Source organism: Falco naumanni, chromosome 5, assembly GCF_017639655.2.
Source record: "Falco naumanni isolate bFalNau1 chromosome 5, bFalNau1.pat, whole genome shotgun sequence".
Taxonomy (NCBI): domain Eukaryota; kingdom Metazoa; phylum Chordata; class Aves; order Falconiformes; family Falconidae; genus Falco; species Falco naumanni.
Genome location: NC_054058.1, coordinates 55,669,153 through 55,676,923, shown reverse-complemented (window position 1 = coordinate 55,676,923; position 7,771 = coordinate 55,669,153). Strand labels below are relative to the sequence as shown.

General features: G+C 39.8%; 1 long non-coding RNA gene across 1 annotated transcript; it reads right to left on the bottom strand.

Moving 5' to 3' along the window:
* Positions 1-5,307: 5,307 nt before the first annotated feature.
* Positions 5,308-7,232, bottom strand: LOC121089045. The gene is made up of 2 exons (XR_005828111.1): positions 7,102-7,232; positions 5,308-7,020 (listed from the first exon to the last, which is right to left on the bottom strand). It is a non-coding gene; the product is annotated as an uncharacterized LOC121089045 (long non-coding RNA).
* Between the last annotated feature and the right edge of the window lie 539 nt (positions 7,233-7,771).

The window sequence follows — 7,771 nt, the reverse complement described above, 5'->3', positions numbered from 1 at the left end:
ATGGAAAGCAGATGGATGAGATTTTTGAACTAGAAGTCATTGCTGGAAAAGAACAATTGCTTTTGAGAGTCAGTCGCCTATTTGGCTAGATGCATTCTTTTAAAATGTTTTACTACATGATTAGAAGGTTTGAAAGAGCCAAACACTTGAGGAGTGTGCTAACAGGTACAGAAACATCAAAGAGTGACTTCCCTTTAAAAACACTGGTCCAGATGCTGTCCTCTACAGCACAGAGGCACAGGGGAGGGCAAAGCAACTCAGACATGGCCTTACATAATTTCTAGTACAGCAGAACAAAATTTTGTACTACTTAGTCTTGATAGCAGTAGCCTTATGAACATAAACTTAACAATTCTACCATCAGTATAAGCTTTTATCATATTCATTATGGCTTTATTCCTCAGACCTCCATCTCACTTTGCTCTCCACACTCTCTTGCTCTCCAACGTGACTTTCTGACTCCAGCAAGGTAGCTCCATGATTCCCAACTTCCTTGTTCCACAGTACAATATCTGAAGCACACAATAAAATGAGTTATCCTTGTGAGAGAGTAAAAGGCTGACAAGGAACTCCAGTATGGTAAGAATGAAAACTTGATCCTGGTTGTCTGGATGCAGCCAAAGATTGAATGCCATGGGGTTCTGGGCAAATGACATGTTCTTCAGCTGCAAGACCACCTGCAGAACGCTACGGGGAAGACAAACATGACAGTTTACTTCTCAGAGTGCTGTTATGAGGTGCGACTTGCCAACTCAGGCAGGCACTACTGAATGCATGATACATGCAAACATTTTTTGCTAGAAATACCAATTGTAAACAAAAGGGAAAAACAGGCACAGGAGATGAAAAAGATGAAGCCCCAATTCTTTGGCATCTCCTTTGAAACTGAGGTTGGAATTCCATGGCTACAAAACTCCTGGAACCTTTTTAATAAGACACCTTAAGTTCTCCAAGACAGCAGAAAATGAGGTGTGGTAACAGTCAAGCACTCTCTGTGAAGCCTCTAGATAAACTTACTATGGGTTTAGAGCTCCACTGGCTTTGAAGAAAAGGAAGAAGCCCAGCAGAAGAGCGGTAGCCCATGGACTAGCCCATGGACTCTCCTGGGGCTGCCAAGGAGAGAAGTATTATTTCTACTTCGTGACTGCATCTGAGTGGGAAGAGAAAATCAGATAAATATACATGAAATCCACTGAAGAAAGGCTTGATTTGATTAAGGTTTGTCTTCTACAGGTCTTAAGCTTATACATTTTCTACTTGTTCCCAGTGACAGCCCATTCTTCCATGAGTTGGACCTCTCAGGATTCTCTGCCTATGTTTTTCTAAATACTGGTGAGTGTGGAACATGGGAACCAACATCTTCCTCCTGAAGTTGTAGGTTTCTGCATCAACCACAAAAATGAATATTAAAGAATTCCTCCACAACATCACAACTCACCTAACCAACTGTAGATACCTACAGTGCGGAAGCTTAAATGATTTAATTGTTGAGACTGCTTTATTAGTCAACGGAAAGAAAGAAGGTATAAATAATCTGGTTCTAAAGTAAACAGCACAAATAATATTGATGAACTGTGCTCTGAAAGTAGTATATCTCTCCTAAAACGGAGCCTGAGGTGACTCTCTCAGTTGTAGAGGGCTTCACTACAGACATACCAAAACAGGTGAGATGAATCCTAAACCTGTGTTTAAGTGCCAAGTGGTGAGACAGTAATTAGGGAGCAACAGAGAAGGTTCTAAATACTGCTTGATGAGTTTTCCTGTCTCAATAGCACCCATATAAATTTGTATTTTTGATACAATTACTAAACCTGAGTAAGGCTAGTGGCATTTTTCGCTCTGATATGGAAATTTAAAGCACTGACATGAAATCTAAGCTTCAAACCCTTGCTGGCAGGAACTAAGCATACTCCTGTGTGGGTGAGAGGCAGGGAAGAACAAGTCTCTCTCAGAAAAGCTCAACAGTTTTTAGGGCACTGCCTGCACCAGGGTGAACAGAGCAGAAAGAATAAATAATGTTGAGGTCTTGGAGTGAGTGCAACTTTCTATCAGCGGGGATAATTTCTAGCATTCTCAAAATGGTGGCAAGATAAAAGCTTCCCTAAACAAACCATGTTTTGGAAAACCTGCCTTAAGAGAAAAAGAAATTATGCCAGAGGAACTTTTATAACACAAGAGTGACTAACTGAGGAAGACTTCTGCAAGGCAACAAGAGTTTTTAAAAAACTGGCCTAGGAAAGTGTTGGCATGATTGACTTCTGCCTTATGTACAGTACAGTTCACAAAGTGAGCAGGAGAAGCAAAAAGGAGCAGAGAACAGATTGAGAACAGAGGTGGTTCTCCACATGCAATAGTCACACTGTGGAATTACACACCCTAGAGTGCTGTGGTTGGTAAAAGTTTATTAGACAAATTGATAGGGAAAGGAATCCAGTGAGGACTTTTAACACAAAGGCATGACCCTTGGCACAGGAAATCCATGAACTGCAAGTTCTTGGAAGCCAGGAGACGTGTCTTCCCCCTTACGTCCTTCCCTGTGCATCTGCTTTGGCTGCCGTTGGGGGCAGGATACCAAGGCAGATATATCTTTGGTCTGAGATGGAATGGCTGTTCCTGTGATTTAGCAATGTATTTTTATAGCAACCATTCCATTAGAGTAAGTGTGATTCATGGCCATTTTTTTAAAGCAAAAATTGCATTTTGTCTTAGTTTTGGCAGCACGTGTGAAGATATTAAAAAGCTTTATTTGTGGATGCAGGCATTTTTTATTTGGTTTATTAGAGGTATTGAAGTACAAAATAATTCTAAGATCGAAATAATTGAATGACATTTAGCATTCTCTTCTATACACTACTACACGTTCAAAAGAGACGGGTTTAATTCTTATTTTTAGATACACTGTTTAAAAGCTTAAGATAAATGGCTAATTTTCTGTCTCTTTCCAATGGAGAAGCTCACTTAGATCATCACTGGTGTCCCTGTAAGCAAGGCCAAAGATACAAGCACAGTTAACCGTGAACAATCATGTTCCCTGCAGAGCAAGGTGTGAAAATACTGGCAGCTTAGTGGTCAAGTATTGACCACAGCTGCTGTCTGTTGTGCATGTTCAAAGATAAACAAGTTAGTTCAGTTTTGATTATTTGTCAGTCTTGTACCTTTCATAAGTATCTCTCTCACGGAAAATAATTCAAAACCGTCCACAGCTGCAGAAATTCCTTTACAGAACTCTCCTTTATCCCGGAGTAATAAGGGTTTCAAATAGTTGGGAATTGCAATTTATCCAAAAGTGGATATTTTTTTTTACTCCAGCTCTAAAATGTTATTTAATACACTTCAAAAAAGCTGGACAGATACTAACAGTACAGAAAAGAACAAACCAACCAATTCTCAAAGATTTCATTCCTTTATCATTTGCTCTGTATTAAGTTGCCAGTTTTTTCCATTTTCTACCAAAAGTTCCAATTTTTACATGCATATTAGTAAAGTCTGTCTTGGAGTTCATTTGGAATGGAAAGGAGCTAAAGATAAAAACATGAACTAATATAGCAGCAGAGACAGATACAGCTTTGGCCTTACTAATATTCTGAACTGCCATGTGGCAGCGATCTAGTGTGTTTACTAATTGAAGAACCCTGCTCAGACAGCAAGTTTACGGGTGTAACCAGTATCATTGCCATCAATTCCCCAGTTACCATCTCTCTTCTACAATCTAAGCAAAGCAACATGACAAAACGTAGTTAACACCTGCTTCCTTGTTACTTGCTAAAAAAAAATCTAAAAATAATTAAAAAAAAAAAACACAAAAAACCAAAGAACTAAATATACAGTTCATGGCAACCAGACAATTTCTGTCAAGACTCTGAATGTGCTTCTACTGATCCATAAAGAGTGGTCCTATACAGTAATTGGCCATCAATAGAAAGCAAAATGGGAGGCAATTCAGCAGCTTCTGGAGCACCAGTTTCACTAAGCAAAGGAATTCTCTCATAGGGCCCAGCCTTGCAAGAACCTAAGGGTAATCACCTCCTGGTCTCCACAGAATTTGGGGAATATAAGCACCTTGAAGGGCAGGTCCTTAAGACCCAAATTAAGTCAGGAGCAATTCTGAAAAAACCTTCACAAAGAGCTATGAAGATCTTATAAATATTTAGCAAAACGTAAAGCACTTGGGAAGATTTACCAGAGCACTGTAAATGTTTCTTGTCACGGTGAAGGAGCCACCCATTCACATTTAAAGTATTCTCTAATTTTGCTGCTGCTTTGCTCCATTGAGGTTTTAGCTGTCTCAGGTAGATGCCCCAACATGCAGACTTCTGAAATAAGTGGATTTACCAAAATTATAGCCCCAGAATCTTTCCGGTTTCTACCTGTTTTGTAAAAATGTAAAAATGTAGATTAATTTAATCTTAATCTCTTTTTATACTGTTCTTCATACTCTAGTAATTGACGTAAGTGGAATGTATTCTACTTTGCTACAGTGACATGAGACTGATTGGACCAGATGATCTTTTTAAAGGCAATAAACCAGATCATATTAACGTAAGAAGCTCTCTCCACCTGAGGGCTTCATACAATTAAAGAAAAAAAAATCTTGCCTCTGAAATCTATACATTTAATGTGTTCCATAAAAGCCACCAGCAATACACTTCTTTATAAACAACCTAAATTAGCGGCTTCACTTTAACTAGTTAACATATCCTAGTGATAGGGTAGAACCTCAAACAACAAGCAGGTTTGCAAGATTTTTCTCATGGATTATACCATAAGTGTCTAAATATGTACAGATGTGGTGGGGCACAGCAACAGCCTGCAGCTCACAGCCAAGGATTAGAAAGAAAAAAGTTGCTTTGTCTAATCCTTTCTTCCTAAAGAATGTATTATGTTAGTCTTCTCTTTTCAGATTTCTTTATGTTTACTTAAAAATTGCTAAGCTATATTTACACGGATAGTGAGTTATTACCATTACAAATGCACTCTATCATTAGGCTAGTAGCTGCCAACTACCATCTGCATTTCTCTCTGACTCTGCTTTCAAAACCTGTTCTGAGAGCTCTAACTATCCTTTAAAACCCAGTAAAAACCATTTTTTTAATTGAGTCAGCAAGGCTTGAGTTACTGAATTCATGACTGTATCTGACTTTCGGGGTCTCTGAAGGAAAAGGAAGGATGACAGTCCCACTATAGTGGAAACAGGTTCTGGAATCCCAGGTTATTCAATCCTGAACAATAGGGTTTTTAGTTATTTACTACGCGAAAAACTGATGTTGATCATTTTGTGAAGTTTTGGAAAATAACCACCATAGACTATTGGCAGGAATGACACCCTTTTTGGTGTCTACACTTTTATTCAGGGAAAAGACTACAACCAACAGCTTTTCCCGATATTGTTCCTTCTTCACCCTTTATTCATCTTCCAGCTTCCAACTCTGCCCTTCCAGTTTCTCACGGCCATTGTCTCAAAGCCATCAGAGCCAGAGCAACTGGAAGCCAATTGAGTATACTGACTCTTATTTTCTGCTAATTTCTTTTAAAAGCATGCCCTCCATTTGTTTAGTGGAGAGCAAGAGCAGGCAGCTTTCTAAAGGAGAGTTGCTGCAGCAAGAAGAAAAAGCAAACCTACGTGAGCATTCAGCTGTGGAGCAATGTTCAACGGCACCATTTGTGGCTTTCCTTTGAGTATAATTTCACAAGGGCCTGAGAACAGAACTAGAAGTACTAGTGAAAAGGCACAGCATGAAAAATGGGAATAACAAGTGCATGATATAGAAGTATTTACCTGGCAACATCCGTAACTGATAGACCAGAGTATGTGACTTGTAATAAACAGACACTGCCTCGCTCTATAATTATATGACGGAAAAATTCTTTCTAATATCTGTAATAAATTACTATAGCATGGAAGGCATGCTGGCACCTTTCCAGTCACAGAGTTCTTACCCTCATTTCAGACTTTGCCCAAAGGATGTGCATTAGATAAGCAAAAGTGTAGGGTGGATGCATGTGGACAGAATCTGAACGGGGATAGAAAACAGGCTGCTTGTGTGTCTGGAGCAACATCGCTATGGGAGGAACTGTGGTTCCCACAGACTAGCGAAAAGCATCAAGGCTGAAAATGCATAAAGATAATGGGGGACAGTAATTTTCTGAAGATGGTGCAAGGGATACAAAGTGAGCGCAGGATTAGAAAGATCGGTATAACACCAGAAATATATGTGGAACCATCACAAGTTCACTTGTGACTTAATTTCACTTGAGACTAAGTGAGTGTGAGGGTAAATGTCTGGAAGCAGTCTCTGCACTAGGGTTCAGAAGAATGAGGAAGGAGGAAGCAACGCAAAGCTGCATTAAAACTGAACAGAGCTATAGGATACTTCTGGGCAATTCCATTAAAACACAGGATTTTCTCCCATCCCACAGAGGTTTAACTGCCTGTCACACTGCATATGATTCTACATCAGACTTCCAAGTAAGTACAAATTAATCTCAGCACATTTTCAAGAACATTGGTTTGGCCATTTTTAAAGTTGGAAGCCAGTAGTGGTGTGGGAGCTGTTTGGTAGCTGAAAACTAGCTGGTTTATGTTTTACAAAACCAGTCCATAATGATGATTGGTGTCTTCTAAAACCATTTTTGTAGTAGAAATTGGGAAGTTTAATGTTTGCAAATTGGCTACTAAACACATGTAATACTTTCATATCTAAAAACTGTTGTGGGTGAATTTGGTGCACATAAAGTCAAAGACAAACTGCAACTGGCCTGAGTCAAGAACTGCAGGCAGACACAGTTCCAGCTGTCACATACAGCTGTCAGTGCATCCAAGTTCTTATCTGCAACACTTCAATTCAAGGCTTGGGCAAAGTCCTTGCAAACGGTGACACCCCCGCATGTTCTGATCCTGACTCTCTCTTCTTCCATGAGTCTTCCCACTGCCATCAGTCAGTCCAGTCAGGCTGGTCACAGTCAAAAGAATGAAGTTACTCCTTCTTCTAGGACACAATCCAAAAATCTCAGAGACTAGAACTGTGAAAGGCGTGGATACTTAGAACTAAGAAATGTCAGCTTCCTTAATTTTTATTATAATTCTAAAAGATTTTTGCCTACCATTCCTTCCCTCAGCTGCTTCGCCCTGTCAGTTGTAGTAAACACCTACTCAGTTGTCTGGGTGGCTATGCCCAATACCGCAGTGATGAAGCGATGAAGCCATCAGTAGGGGAACAGTCACTTGGACTAAGAACAAATTGTAATACAAAAAATTAAATAAATAATCCTGACACTTCAGAAAGCAAAATTAGCAGTTGCCATTAAGTATTGCCAATGTGCCCTATCCTTCCTAGTATCTCACATGCCACAACATGCACTCAGCTAGACCATATCAGATATTACCCTGTCCTAGAATCATAGATTGTGCTACTGTACTGTAAAGATTTGAGTTTTCAAGACCAGACAAGCATGTTTATTTGTGTTCAGATCCTCCTGGGAGAACTTGCGGCTTGTGGCATTCTGACCTCTGGTACAAGCTGATGCAGTCACTGATGGACACCTTGGTACTCATCTGGCAGGGGAAGATCCCTTTGTGGCCAGCTTCGTAGTCTCTTTAGGGCTTCTCAGGCATCATTAAGAGAACTCAGCTCATAAGTTAACAAAACCCATAGTCTAATTCACATACCTAACAGACAAAATTACGCAACTCTCACATGTAAATAAGTGGTTCTCAGGTGAAAAAACTGCTCCCAGGGTTAGGCTCTGCAGTTAGCCAGAAGTGACACATTCT